Source organism: Gadus morhua, chromosome 2, assembly GCF_902167405.1.
Source record: "Gadus morhua chromosome 2, gadMor3.0, whole genome shotgun sequence".
Classification (NCBI taxonomy): domain Eukaryota; kingdom Metazoa; phylum Chordata; class Actinopteri; order Gadiformes; family Gadidae; genus Gadus; species Gadus morhua.
Genome location: NC_044049.1, coordinates 22,892,056 through 22,906,842, shown reverse-complemented (window position 1 = coordinate 22,906,842; position 14,787 = coordinate 22,892,056). Strand labels below are relative to the sequence as shown.

Sequence of the window (14,787 nt, the reverse complement as noted above, 5' to 3'; positions counted from 1 at the left end):
ATTTTTAGGAGTTACTCCTAAATTCGCCAATTAGGACCTACTTTTAGCCCTAAGATCCTTTGTGAATACGGCCCCTGAGCAATTACACCAGCAATGCAGGTAACTTCAAACGGTTAACAAGAGCCTACACTACATCAGTATTTTTGATTGCCTACACGATATTTACCATGTAAAATAAACATACCGAAGTCGTAACAAAATGCCAACGACTCTGAATATTAACTAATATTTATCTGGTACAATATCTAGCCTACATCTAACCACTCTGATCATGTTCCCTACCTCCAGGCTCCACTAGAGAGCATGGAACGGTCATCAATGACAAGGAGCGGATGAAATGCATCATCACTCACTGCCCGCTTCGCGCTCAGAATGGAACATCAGTTCTCTTCATCGTGGTTAGAGTAACCGATCACTTTCGTACGATATTTCTCAAGTCAAAGACTAAAGAAATGATCCCTGAAAGTATGATCTTGGTGTTGAAACGGGCGCGGACGGGCACCAATTCATGGGGTAGTCCTTCTCACTGGTGGTTGTGAGGTAGAACTTTCACAATGTTTCGGCTCATGTAAAAATAACGGATGGCAAAGATTCAAATCTTAGTTTATTGAAACTAAACTCTGGCGTTAATGATGCAGACATGATCCAAACAATAACCACTTTTGACATTATATGTTGCGTTACCGTGAATGTTGATATGTATTAACCCTAATATTGATTTAATAATGGCACATGAGGACAAACATCGGTATAGAGTGACGTTCAAAACTAGTTATCATAAGGGCCAATACAGGTACCACGCACAACTACGTTAAAGGAGTGATATGATAAAGAGATATAGAGATAAATAGTCGCCACATCTCTTTGCGTGACACGGGGGTCCGTTGACGAAAGTACCACCCCGCCTGTCGGAATTCAACTCAATCCCCACTGCTTTAGTTCAACTCACATCCGACCTCTCTGTTTATTTATGTTATTCAAAATCCTACCAAGTATTAAACACAGGAAATTCATGTGCATAGGCTACTGCTATATTGCGCCGTTATTGTACAGACATTCCAGATTCAGTGAGTGCAAATGACTTGATACTGTCTACAACATGATAACCTGCACAGAGATTGAATTAACAATTTATACTACTTGATATGGCCATCACTCGCATCACATCAAAAGTGAAATATTATTTTATATATTATATACACGTGAGCAATTACACCAGCAATGCAGGTAACTTCAAACGGTTTACAAGAGCCTACACTACATCAGTATTTTTGATTGCCTACACGATATTTACTAAGTAAAATAAACATACCGAAGTCGTAACAAAATGCCAACGACTCTGAATAATAACTAATATTTATCTGGTACAATATCCAGCCTAGATCTAACCACTCTGATCATGTTCCCTACCTCCAGGCTCCACTAGAGAGCATGAAACGGTCATCAATGACAAGGAGCGGATGAAATACATCATCACTCACTGCCCGCTTCGCGCTCAGAAGGGAACTTCAGTTCTCTTCATCGTGGTTAGAGTAACCGATGACTTTCGTACGATATTTCTCAAGTCAAAAACTATAGAAATGATCCCTGAAAGTATGATCTTAGTGTTGAAACGGGCGCGGACGGGCAACAATTCATGGGGTAGTCCTTCTCACTGGTGGTTGTGAGGTAGAACTTTCACAATGTTTCAGCTCATGTAAAAATAACGGATGGCACTGATACAAATCTTAGTTTATTGAAACTAAACTCTGGCGTTAATGATGCAGACATGATCCAAACAATAACCACTTTTGACGTTATATGTTGCGTTACCGTGAATGTTGATATGTATTAACCCTAATATTGATTTAATAATGGCACTTGAGGACAAACATCGGTATAGAGTGACGTTCAAAACTAGTTATCATGAGGGCCAATACAGGTACCACGCACAACTACGTTAAAGGAGTGATATGATAAAGAGATATAGAGATAAATAGTCGCCACATCTCTTTGCCAGACACGGGGGTCCGTTGACGAAAGTACCACCCCGCCTGTCGGAATTCAACTCAATCCCCACTGCTTTAGTTCAACTCACATCCGACCTCTCTGTTTATTTATGTTATTCAAAATCCTACCAAGTATTAAACACAGGAAATTCATGTGCATAGGCTACTGCTATATTGTGCCGTTATTGTGCAGACATTCCAGATTCAGTGAGTGCAAATGACTTGATACTGTCTACAACATGATAACCTGCACAGAGATTGAATTAACAATTTATACTACTTGATATGGCCATCACTCGCATCACATCAAAAGTGAAATATTATTTTATATATTATATACACCTGAGCAATTACACCAGCAATGCAGGTAACTTCAAACGGTTTACAAGAGCCTACACTACATCAGTATTTTTGATTGCCTACACGATATTTACAGGTGAAAATAAACATACCGAAGTCGTAACAAAATGCCAACGACTCTGAATAATAACTAATATTTATCTGGTACAATATCCAGCCTACATCTAACCACTCTGATCATGTTCCCTACCTCCAGGCTCCACTAGAGAGCATGAAACGGTCATCAATGACAAGGAGCGGATGAAATACATCATCACTCACTGCCCGCTTCGCGCTCAGAAGGGAACTTCAGTTCTCTTCATCGTGGTTAGAGTAACCGATGACTTTCGTACGATATTTCTCAAGTCAAAAACTATAGAAATGATCCCTGAAAGTATGATCTTAGTGTTGAAACGGGCGCGGACGGGCAACAATTCATGGGGTAGTCCTTCTCACTGGTGGTTGTGAGGTAGAACTTTCACAATGTTTCAGCTCATGTAAAAATAACGGATGGCACTGATACAAATCTTAGTTTATTGAAACTAAACTCTGGCGTTAATGATGCAGACATGATCCAAACAATAACCACTTTTGACGTTATATGTTGCGTTACCGTGAATGTTGATATGTATTAACCCTAATATTGATTTAATAATGGCACTTGAGGACAAACATCGGTATAGAGTGACGTTCAAAACTAGTTATCATAAGGGCCAATACAGGTACCACGCACAACTACGTTAAAGGAGTGATATGATAAAGATATATAGAGATAAATAGTCGCCACATCTCTTTGCCAGACACGGGGGTCCGTTGACGAAAGTACCACCCCGCCTGTCGGAATTCAACTCAATCCCCACTGCTTTAGTTCAACTCACATCCGACCTCTCTGTTTATTTATGTTATTCAAAATCCTACCAAGTATTAAACACAGGAAATTCATGTGCATAGGCTACTGCTATATTGTGCCGTTATTGTACAGACATTCCAGATTCAGTGAGTGCAAATGACTTGATACTGTCTACAACATGATAACCTGCACAGAGATTGAATTAACAATTTATACTACTTGATATGGCCATCACTCGCATCACATCAAAAGTGAAATATTATTTTATATATTATATACACCTGAGCAATTACACCAGCAATGCAGGTAACTTCAAACGGTTTACAAGAGCCTACACTACATCAGTATTTTTGATTGCCTACACGATATTTACTAAGTAAAATAAACATACCGAAGTCGTAACAAAATGCCAACGACTCTGAATAATAACTAATATTTATCTGGTACAATATCTAGCCTACATCTAACCACTCTGATCATGTTCCCTACCTCCAGGCTCCACTAGAGAGCATGAAACGGTCATCAATGACAAGGAGCGGATGAAATACATCATCACTCACTGCCCGCTTCGCGCTCAGAAGGGAACTTCAGTTCTCTTCATCGTGGTTAGAGTAACCGATCACTTTCGTACGATATTTCTCAAGTCAGAAACTATAGAAACGATCCCTGAAAGTATGATCTTAGTGTTGAAACGGGCGCGGACGGGCAACAATTCATGGGGTAGTCCTTCTCAGTGGTGGTTGTGAGGTAAAACTTTCACAATGTTTCAGCTCATGTAAAAATAACGGATGGCACTGATACAAATCTTAGTTTATTGAAACTAAACTCTGGCGTTAATGATGCAGACATGATCCAAACAATAACCACTTTTGACGTTATATGTTGCGTTACCGTGAATGTTGATATGTATTAACCCTAATATTGATTTAATAATGGCACTTGAGGACAAACATCGGTATAGAGTGACGTTCAAAACTAGTTATCATAAGGGCCAATACAGGTACCACGCACAACTACGTTAAAGGAGTGATATGATAAAGAGATATAGAGATAAATAGTCGCCACATCTCTTTGCCAGACACGGGGGTCCGTTGACGAAAGTACCACCCTGCCTGTCGGAATTCAACTCAATCCCCACTGCTTTAGTTCAACTCACATCCGACCTCTCTGTTTATTTATGTTATTCAAACTCCTACCAAGTATTAAACACAGGAAATTCATGTGCATAGGCTACTGCTATATTGTGCCGTTATTGTACAGACATTCCAGATTCAGTGAGTGCAAATGACTTGATACTGTCTACAACATGATAACCTGCACAGAGATTGAATTAACAATTTATACTACTTGATATGGCCATCACTCGCATCACATCAAAAGTGAAATATTATTTTATACATTATATACACCTGGGGCCGTATTCACAAAGCATTTTATCTTACCGCTAGGAGTGCTCCTAACTCGCGCTAAAACATTTTACGTAGGAGTTTTTTCTTAAAAGTTATTCACAATGCCGCTGAGACCTACTCTTACTAAGGATAAATCACAAAGAGTGAACTAAGAGTGACGCGCCGTTGCTATGGATTACGTCAATTCTCGTGCACGAGTTTAGAAGCGGTCAGTTCGGTGATTGGTTGTTCAGACGAGCCCACTGAATCACCGAAAAACAAGGAAATAGCCTAGGCTAGAAATTAATTCCTGTTAAGTAGTTATAGTGCAGTTAGCAGAATACACGCATGATGACAATTTTGTGCAGACCACGATAATGACGTTGTAGCCTGCACGTTCAAGAGAGAGAGAAAGCAAACAATAAAAATACGTAAAATCTAAAATAAAATAAATGTTACGAACTACCCAAGTGTTGACTGATTTGTGCCAAGGTGTTTACCTAAAATGTGTTTTCAAAATGATCCCTAAATGCCTGTCCACACGGTTCCACACGGCCAAATTCCTTGTAATGTTGATCGCCATCATCATCATCATCATCATCATCGTCTGGCTTGGGAATGTTCCTCCGCTTGCAGAGGTTGTGTAGAATGGCACATACAGTGATTACTCTGCTTGCCCTCTCTGGGGTGAGGCGTATTTCGCCGTGGAGGACATGAAACCGACGTTTCATCTGCCCAATTCCTCTCTCCACAACATTTCGTGTATGTTTGTGTGCTCGCAAAGAGCCAATACGATGTGTTTTACGCATAGGACTAAGCGTAATCTGCGTAATCACTTACATGTTACACTTTAACTGTGCTCCCGGTTGTGGATTGAGGTAGGGTGTCTAGAGCCACGTCTTGCATGGATAGTCACTGTCACCCAGCAAGTGACACCCAACTGGTACATCTCAAAAAGCTGCCTCAGACCGCTCACCATTAAAATGCGCGAATCATGGGTAGCTGAAGATCCAGGCCACTTTGCAACAACATCCAGTAGGCTATGTTAAAATGTGCATCAAAAACAACCTGCGTGTTGATGGAATGCACTTTCTTCCTATTGACGAACACGTCCTCGTCTTTTGATGCCGCAATTATTTTTATTTTTTATAAGCTATAAAAAAAAATATATAATTTATAATTTTTATAACATTTTATTTCGGGACTAATCTGATTATTCCTGTTAGTCGGGGATGTTATTGCATCGCGCATTAACTCCACAATAAGTTGAATACCCTAACATTTCGTCTCGCAGGCATTTTAAGATTCTTTGTGAATAGGTCTTACTGAGTTAGGAGTCCTCTTGAGGACTTTTAAGCTCTCCTAGACTTAGGTGCTACTTTTAGTCCTAAAATACTTTGTGAATTGCTCTTAGTGCAAAAAGTTAGGAGTCCTAAATTTAAGAGTGACACGCCCATTATTTTTAGGAGTTACTCCTAAATTCCCCAATTAGGACCTACATTTAGCCCTAAGATACTTTGTGAATACGGCCCCTGAGCAATTACACCAGCAATGCAGGTAACTTCAAACGGTTCACAAGAGCCTACACTACATCAGTATTTTTGATTGCCTACACGATATTTACTAAGTAAAATAAACATACAGACGACGTAACAAAATGCCAACGACTCTGAATAATAACTAATAGTTATCTGGTACAATATCTGGCCTACATCTAACCACTCTGATCATGTTCCCTACCTCCAGGCTCCACTAGAGAGCATGGAACGGTCATCAATGACAGTGAGCGGATGAAATGCATCATCACTCACTGCCCGCTTCGCGCTCAGAAGGGAACATCAGTTCTCTTCATCGTGGTTAGAGTAACCGATCACTTTCGTACGATGTTTCTCAAGTCAAAGACTATAGAAATGATCCCAGAAGGTATGATCTTAGTGTTGAAACGGGCGCGGACGGGCACCAATTCATGGGGTAGTCCTTCTCACTGGTGGTTGTGAGGTAGAACTTTCACAATGTTTCAGCTCATGTAAAAATAACGGATGGCACTGATACAAATCTTAGTTTATTGAAACTAAACTCTGGCGTTAATGATGCAGACATGATCCAAACAATAACCACTTTTGACGTTATATGTTGCGTTACCGTGAATTTTGATATGTATTAACCCTAATATTGATTTAATAATGGCACATGAGGACAAACATCGGTATAGAGTGACGTTCAAAACTAGTTATCATAAGGGCCAATACAGGTACCACGCACAACTACGTTAAAGGAGTGATATGATAAAGAGATATAGAGATAAATAGTCGCCACATCTCTTTGCCAGACACGGGGGTCCGTTGACGAAAGTACCACCCCGCCTGTCGGAATTCAACTCAATGCACTGCTTTAGTTCAACTCACATCCGACCTATCTGTTTATTTATGTTATTCAAAATCCTACCAAGTATTAAACACAGGAAATTCATGTGCATAGGCTACTGCTATATTGTGCCGTTATTGTACAGACATTCCAGATTCAGTGAGTGCAAATGACTTGATACTGTCTACAACATGATAACCTGCACAGAGATTGAATTAACAATTTATACTACTTGATATGGCCATCACTCGCATCACATCAAAAGTGAAATATTATTTTATATATTATATACACGTGAGCAATTACACCAGCAATGCAGGTAACTTCAAACGGTTTACAAGAGCCTACACTACATCAGTATTTTTGATTGCCTACACGATATTTACTAAGTAAAATAAACATACCGAAGTCGTAACAAAATGCCAACGACTCTGAATAATAACTAATATTTATCTGGTACAATATCTAGCCTACATCTAACCACTCTGATCATGTTCCCTACCTCCAGGCTCCACTAGAGAGCATGAAACGGTCATCAATGACAAGGAGCGGATGAAATACATCATCACTCACTGCCCGCTTCGCGCTCAGAAGGGAATTTCAGTTCTCTTCATCGTGGTTAGAGTAACCGATGACTTTCGTACGATATTTCTCAAGTCAAAAACTATAGAAATGATCCCTGAAAGTATGACCTTAGTGTTGAAACAGGCGCGGACGGGCACCAATTCATGGGGTAGTCCTTCTCACTGGTGGTTGTGAGGTAGAACTTTCACAATGTTTCAGCTCATGTAAAAATAACGGATGGCACTGATACAAATCTTAGTTTATTGAAACTAAACTCTGGCGTTAATGATGCAGACATGATCCAAACAATAACCACTTTTGACGTTATATGTTGCGTTACCGTGAATGTTGATATGTATTAACCCTAATATTGATTTGATAATGGCACTTGAGGACAAACATCGGTATAGAGTGACGTTCAAAACTAGTTATCATAAGGGCCAATACAGGTACCACGCACAACTACGTTAAAGGAGTGATATGATAAAGAGATATAGAGATAAATAGTCGCCACATCTCTTTGCCAGACACGGGGGTCCGTTGACGAAAGTACCACCCCGCCTGTCGGAATTCAACTCAATCCCCACTGCTTTAGTTCAACTCACATCCGACCTCTCTGTTTATTTATGTTATTCAAAATCCTACCAAGTATTAAACACAGGAAATTCATGTGCATAGGCTACTGCTATATTGTGCCGATATTGTACAGACATTCCAGATTCAGTGAGTGCAAATGACTTGATACTGTCTACAACATGATAACCTGCACAGAGATTGAATTAACAATTTATACTACTTGATATGGCCATCACTCGCATCACATCAAAAGTGAAATATTATTTTATATATTATATACACCTGAGCAATTACACCAGCAATGCAGGTAACTTCAAACGGTTTACAAGAGCCTACACTACATCAGTATTTTTGATTGCCTACACGATATTTACTAAGTAAAATAAACATACCGAAGTCGTAACAAAATGCCAACGACTCTGAATAATAACTAATATTTATCTGGTACAATATCTAGCCTACATCTAACCACTCTGATCATGTTCCCTACCTCCAGGCTCCACTAGAGAGCATGAAACGGTCATCAATGACAAGGAGCGGATGAAATACATCATCACTCACTGCCCGCTTCGCGCTCAGAAGGGAACTTCAGTTCTCTTCATCGTGGTTAGAGTAACCGATGACTTTCGTACGATATTTCTCAAGTCAAAAACTATAGAAATGATCCCTGAAAGTATGACCTTAGTGTTGAAACGGGCGCGGACGGGCACCAATTCATGGGGTAGTCCTTCTCACTGGTGGTTGTGAGGTAGAACTTTCACAATGTTTCAGCTCATGTAAAAATAACGGATGGCACTGATACAAATCTTAGTTTATTGAAACTAAACTCTGGCGTTAAAGGCCCACTATGCAACTTTTTTAGCCAAAATTACATTAAGTATGCAGGTTGAGAGTTATGCTGATGGTTCTGCATCCATTTCTGGGTTGATTGGTGGGTGTGTCATTTACCCATGTCGCCTCTCCAGTGAAAAAGCGCATATGCAACTTGCTCTGTTCGGACCGACACAATCCGGATGTGACGCAACGGAAGTATCCTCGAAAATGTAGACAGATTGTAGTTTCGAAAATGCTTTACGGCACAGACACACACCCAAACATGGCACCGGCTAGATATAAACAGCCAGTTGCGAGGCAATTGTTGCATTCATCATGGATCAATCGACTAATGGTACGGCCACACCAACCGCGTTACTCGCGTTGGATAACGCGAGTAACGCGCCTAACCTTGATCATTGTGTGTCACAAAAATGGTTCAACGCGCCCAACGCGCCTGTGGCTGCGCTAGAATCCGAGGTAGGAAACCCAAACGCCGCCGTGTTTGGGTGCATGATAGAGTTTAGATCGGGTTAGATTAAATAATCTCGGATATAAATAACGATCTCATCTCATCGTCATCCGTTTACCCGGGGTCGGGTCGCGGGGGGAGCAGCTCAAGCAGGGGGCTCCAGACTTCCCTTTCCCGGGCCACAATGACCAGTTCTGACGGGGGGATCCCGAGGCATTCCCAGGCCAGTGTTGAGATATAATCTATCCACCTAGTCCAGGGTCTTCCCCGAGGTCTCCACCTAGTCCAGGGTCTTCCCCGAGGTCTCTTCCCCACTGGACGTGCCTGAAACACCTCCCAATGGAGGCGCCCAGTGGGCATCCTTGCCAGATGCCCGAACCACCTCAGCTGACTCCTTTCTAAGTAAAGGAGCAGCGGCTCTAATCCGAGTTCCTCACGGATGACTGAGCTTCTCACCCTATCCCGAGACGCCAGCCACCCTTCTGAGAAAACTCATCTCGGCCGCTTGTACCCGCGATCTCGTCCTTTCGGCCATCACCCAACCCTCATGACCATAGGTGAGGATAGGAACGAAGATCGACCGGTAGATCGAGAGCTTTGCCTTGCGGCTCAGCTCTCTTTTCGTAACAACGGTGCGGTAAAGCGAACGCAATACCGCCCCCGCTGCTCCGATTCTCCGGCCAATCTCACGCTCCATAGTACCCTCACTCGAGAACAAGACCCCGAGGTACTTGAACTCCTTCACTTGGGCTAAGGACTCATAAATAACGATAATCGGGTTAAATAACTTCACATGGTGTGTCTGGTGTGTTTCCAGCATTCGTAGTGTTGATCAGCAGAGAAATAGTCCGCCAAGACGTTGAGGTTGCTTAGCAACCAGAGACTCTGTCCATGCAAGTGAACGGAGCGTTCACTCTTCGTCATAACTTTCAAACCAAACATCCTTCACATTCACCGAGCGAACATTCTGAAAGTAAGATGCACATTTCTCGCTAAAAATGTTTCCATAAACGCATTTAATGGCGTAACTATGTTAGTATTTCCACCCCCAGAATAAAGAAAGATGTCGGCCGTATGCTTCTGTTCAAGGGTCACTACTCTCTGTCGGTGATGTCGGGTCAAGCTCCACGCTGATTGGCTATCGTGGCTAAGCGTCACGCGTTGGAGCGTTGAAAGTTCTGAACTCCGGGCGTTGGTGCTTTACGGCACAGACCCCCAAACGCGGAACCGGCTCGATATAAACACAAGTAACTAAGGGATTGTTATATTCATCATAGATCAGCCGACTAAAAAGAGACAGAGAAACCCAATGTCGGAGGAACAGAAGAAGAGAAAAGGGAGACTGACCGACAGAGAGGCCAGACACGAGTAAACGTTGAGCAAGCTTTTCAGGAATAGCGTGAACTGAAAGAAAAAGAAGACTGCAAATCAGACGCCGACTCGGCCGTGTTGCTTTTGAAATTGAAAGTACCTTTGGGTGAACTTTGTCTTCGTGGTATTCTTGATGTTGATAGTCTCTGTACAAATGTGTTTGCTCAACCATCTTGTTGTGAGCCCTGTAAAAATTGTTTTCTCGACCGTTTTGTTGTGAGCCCTGTATGTTTCTAGCTTGCTTGGTTGCAACCATATAAACACCTTTGTTTCCATGGGTGTTTTGCTGTTCGTCCGTCTCGTCCCCAGATACAGACTGAATCCCCGAATCCAGGTTCTTGTTTATTCAGATTATTATGTTGGCCAAACCTCTTACACTGATTGTTCTGTTCAACCTAAGATATAACAATTATAATTTAGGATATACATTCTCCCCGTCAACTATAAAAAAGGATGGATTTATGTTTATTGCAATACAAATACACCTTTTTAAAAATGTATAACCTTGCCTACACTTTATGAACATCTACTTCGGACATGGCTCCACGCATTCGCCGGCTTCTTTGAAAACAAATGCACATGGCTCGCGTAGAAGTGCATGGGGAAGGGTCGTCAACGAGTTGTTACGACAGTGTTGTGAAATATCTACTACGAAGCTGTAGGGGGCGCTGTGTAGAGAAATGTGCGTGCCAAAACCAAGAAAACAGCCAAGAAATGCCCGAAGTTGCATAGTGGGCCTTTAATGGGCTTACTTGTTGGCTACGACCACTAGTTTTACAGAACAAATAGCTAAATGATTTACGGAGGAGGAGAGGCGGGTCAAGGAGAAGGGTGGGGGTGTCAGAGCCCGTCTACGAAGAGCCTGGGCACTTCCTATACGCCCCATTGTACCGATCTTGGTTGTAGTTCCATTAGACATCACTGGGGGGGATCGCGGGCGAGTCCAGATTGAATGTGAGTCTATGGGGCTTGACGGCTAAATATGTCTCTTTCACCTGCTTGTCGTTGAAATATCGCAAATTTTATTGTAGATTCCCCAAGTTCAATATAGATTATAGTTCAAAAGTCGAATGAATGAGTACTTATGTCCTTTCGATTTCTTACTGTTTGGGCCGTTGTTGGCCGTACACTCTAGCATTCTGCTAATGAATGCTGATTGCTCAGGGACGGACTTGCGACTGATTACGACCAGAGACCCCTCTTGACGGCATCTGAAGCTGAAGCACAATTAGAAACATTATCTTAAAGGCCCACTATGCAACTTCGGGCATGTCTTCGCTGTTTTCTTGGTTTTGGCACGCACATTTCTCTACACAGCGCCCCCTAAAGCTTCGTAGTAGATATTTCACAACACTGTCGTAACAACTCGTTGACGTTCCTTCCCCATGCTCTTCTACGCGAGCCCTGTGCATTTGTTTTCAAAGAAGCCGGCGAATGCGCGGAGCCATGTCCGAAATAGATGTTCATAAAGTGTAGGCAAGGTTATACATTTTTAAAATGGTGTATTTGCATTGCAATAAACATAAATCCATCATTTTTTATAGTTGACGGGGAGAATTTATACCCTAGGTCATAATTATTTTATCTTAGGTTGAACAGAACAATCAGTGTAAGAGGTTTGGCCAACATAATAATCGAAATAAAAAAGAACCTGGATTCGGGGATTCAGTCTGTATCTGGGGGACGAGACAGACGAACAGCAAAACACCCATGGAAACAAAGGTGTTTATATGGTTGCAACCAAGCAAGCTAGAAACAAACAGGGCTCACAACAAAACGGTCGAGAAAACAATTTTTACAGGGCTCAAAAAAATGGTTGAGCAAACACATGTGTACAGAGACTATCAGAATCAAGAATATTACGGGTACTTTCAATTTCAAAAGCAACACGGCCGAGTCGGCGTCTGATTTGCAGTCTTCTTTTTCTTTCAGTTCGAGCTATTCCTGAAAAGCTTGCCCAACGTTTACTCGTGTCTGGCCTCTCTGTCGGTCTGTCTCCCTTTTCTCTTCTTCTGTTCCTCCGACATTGGGTTTCTCTGTCTCTTTTTAGTCGGCTGATCTATGATGAATATAACAATCCATTCGTTACTTGTGTTTATATCGAGCCGGTTCCGTGTTTGTGGGTCTGTGCCGTAAAGCAATTCGTTACTGTAGTGACCATAGTAGTGACCCTTGCACAGAAGCATACGGCCGACATCTTTATTTTTTCTGGGGGGAAATAGTAACATAGTTACGCCATTAAATGCGTTTATGGAAACATTTTTAGCGAGAAATGTGCATTTTACTTTCAGAATGTTCGCTCGGTGAATGTGAAGGATGTTTGGTTTGATAGTTATGATGAAGAGTGAACGCTCTGTTCACTTGCATGGACAGAGTGTCTGGCTGCTAAAGCAACCTCAACGTCTTGGCGGACTATTTCTCTGCTGATCAACACTACGAATGCTGGAAACACACCAGACACACCATGTGAAGTTATTTAACCCGATTATCGTTATTTATGAGTCCTTAGCCCAAGTGAAGGAGTTCAAGTACCTCGGGGTCTTGTTCGCGAGTGAGGGTACTATGGAGCGTGAGATTGGCCGGAGAATCAGAGCAGCGGGGGCGGTATTGCGTTCGCTTTACCGCACCGTTGTTACGAAAAGAGAGCTGAGCCGCAAGGCAAAGCTCTCGATCTACCGGTCGATCTTCGTTCCTATCCTCACCTATGGTCATGAGGGTTGGGTGATGACCGAAAGGACGAGATCGCGGGTAAAAGCGGCCGAGATGAGTTTTCTCAGAAGGGTGGCTGGCGTCTCGGGATAGGGTGAGAAGCTCAGTAATCCGTGAGGAACTCGGATTAGAGCCGCTGCTCCTTTACTTGGAAAGGAGTCAGCTGAGGTGGTTCGGGCATCTGGCAAGGATGCCTACTGGGCGCCTCCCTTTGGAGGTGTTTCAGGCACGTCCATTGGGGAGGAGACCTCGGGGAAGACCCAGGACTAGGTGGAGAGATTATATCTCAACTCTGGCCTGGGAACGCCTCGGGATCCCCCCGTCAGAGCTGGTCAATGTGGCCCGGGAAAGGGAAGTCTGGAGCCCCCTGCTTGAGCTGCTCCCCCCGCGACCCGACCCCGGATAAACGGATGACGATGAGATGAGATCGTTATTTATATCCGAGATTATTTAATCTAACCCGATCTAAACTCTATCATGCACCCAAACACGGCGGCGTTTAGGTTTCCTACCTCGGACAACAATTGCCTCGCAACTGGCTGTTTATATCTAGCCGGTGCCATGTTTGGGTGTGTGTCTGTGCCGTAAAGCATTTTCGAAACTACAATCTGACTACATTTCCGAGGATACTTCCGCTGCGTCACATCCGGATTGTGTCGGTCCGAACAGATCAAGTTGCATATGCGCTTTTTCACTGGAGAGGCGACATGGGTAAATGACACACCCACCAATCAACCCAGAAATGGATGCAGAACCATCAGCATAACTCTCAACCTGCATACTTAATGTAATTTTGGCTAAAAAAGTTGCATAGTGGGCCTTTAAGTTGGACTTTCCGTAGAAGTTAATTTTTGCGTACTGTATTTATATTTACCTGCAGGCCCTTTTATTTTTGATATAGTTACGTATGGTGAAAGTACATGGGCATAAATGGAATTTCTTCCATTTCTTGTGTTCAATGTGTTATGGTAGGTACGGTATGACCACCTTAAATACAGTCAATGTCCCGCTCAATATCATTTCATCTGTCATTGTCTATTTTTCGAAAATAAAGATAGTTTAAAAAAGAAATGCCTCGTAAATGTGCATTGATAAACTGCTCTTACAGTGGAAATGGATTGTCCTTCTTTTCGTTTCCCAAGGACAGAAAAAGGTAACGTTCTTGCTTGCTCCTGTATGAATGGCCCTAGGCTACCTGAGGCTGCACCTGGTAGGGAAAGTTGCGCTTGAGCCCGGGTACAATCGCACATGGCTTATTCAAGTTGCGTGCTAGACATTCTCTAAAGTGTCGAGACTCAAGCACTTAACTAACCTTAACCGATTGTTCCATACAAATTGTTTGTTAACGATTTA

General features: G+C 42.4%; 7 non-coding genes across 7 annotated transcripts; all 7 read right to left on the bottom strand.

Annotated features, from left to right (window-relative positions):
• Positions 1-259: 259 nt before the first annotated feature.
• Positions 260-475, bottom strand: LOC115539517 (small nucleolar RNA U3). The gene has a single exon (XR_003975964.1). It is a non-coding gene; the product is annotated as a small nucleolar RNA U3 (small nucleolar RNA).
• A 912-nt stretch (positions 476-1,387) lies between these two features.
• Positions 1,388-1,603, bottom strand: LOC115539524 (small nucleolar RNA U3). Its single transcript, XR_003975969.1, has one exon. It is a non-coding gene; the product is annotated as a small nucleolar RNA U3 (small nucleolar RNA).
• Positions 1,604-2,515: 912 nt separating this feature from the next.
• Positions 2,516-2,731, bottom strand: LOC115539522 (small nucleolar RNA U3). The gene has a single exon (XR_003975968.1). It is a non-coding gene; the product is annotated as a small nucleolar RNA U3 (small nucleolar RNA).
• Positions 2,732-3,643: 912 nt separating this feature from the next.
• LOC115539529 (small nucleolar RNA U3) lies at positions 3,644-3,859 on the bottom strand. Its single transcript, XR_003975974.1, has one exon. It is a non-coding gene; the product is annotated as a small nucleolar RNA U3 (small nucleolar RNA).
• Positions 3,860-6,282: 2,423 nt separating this feature from the next.
• LOC115539428 (small nucleolar RNA U3) lies at positions 6,283-6,498 on the bottom strand. Its single transcript, XR_003975888.1, has one exon. It is a non-coding gene; the product is annotated as a small nucleolar RNA U3 (small nucleolar RNA).
• A 910-nt stretch (positions 6,499-7,408) lies between these two features.
• LOC115539445 (small nucleolar RNA U3) lies at positions 7,409-7,624 on the bottom strand. Its single transcript, XR_003975903.1, has one exon. It is a non-coding gene; the product is annotated as a small nucleolar RNA U3 (small nucleolar RNA).
• A 912-nt stretch (positions 7,625-8,536) lies between these two features.
• On the bottom strand, positions 8,537-8,752 carry LOC115539420 (small nucleolar RNA U3). The gene has a single exon (XR_003975880.1). It is a non-coding gene; the product is annotated as a small nucleolar RNA U3 (small nucleolar RNA).
• Positions 8,753-14,787: the final 6,035 nt, after the last annotated feature.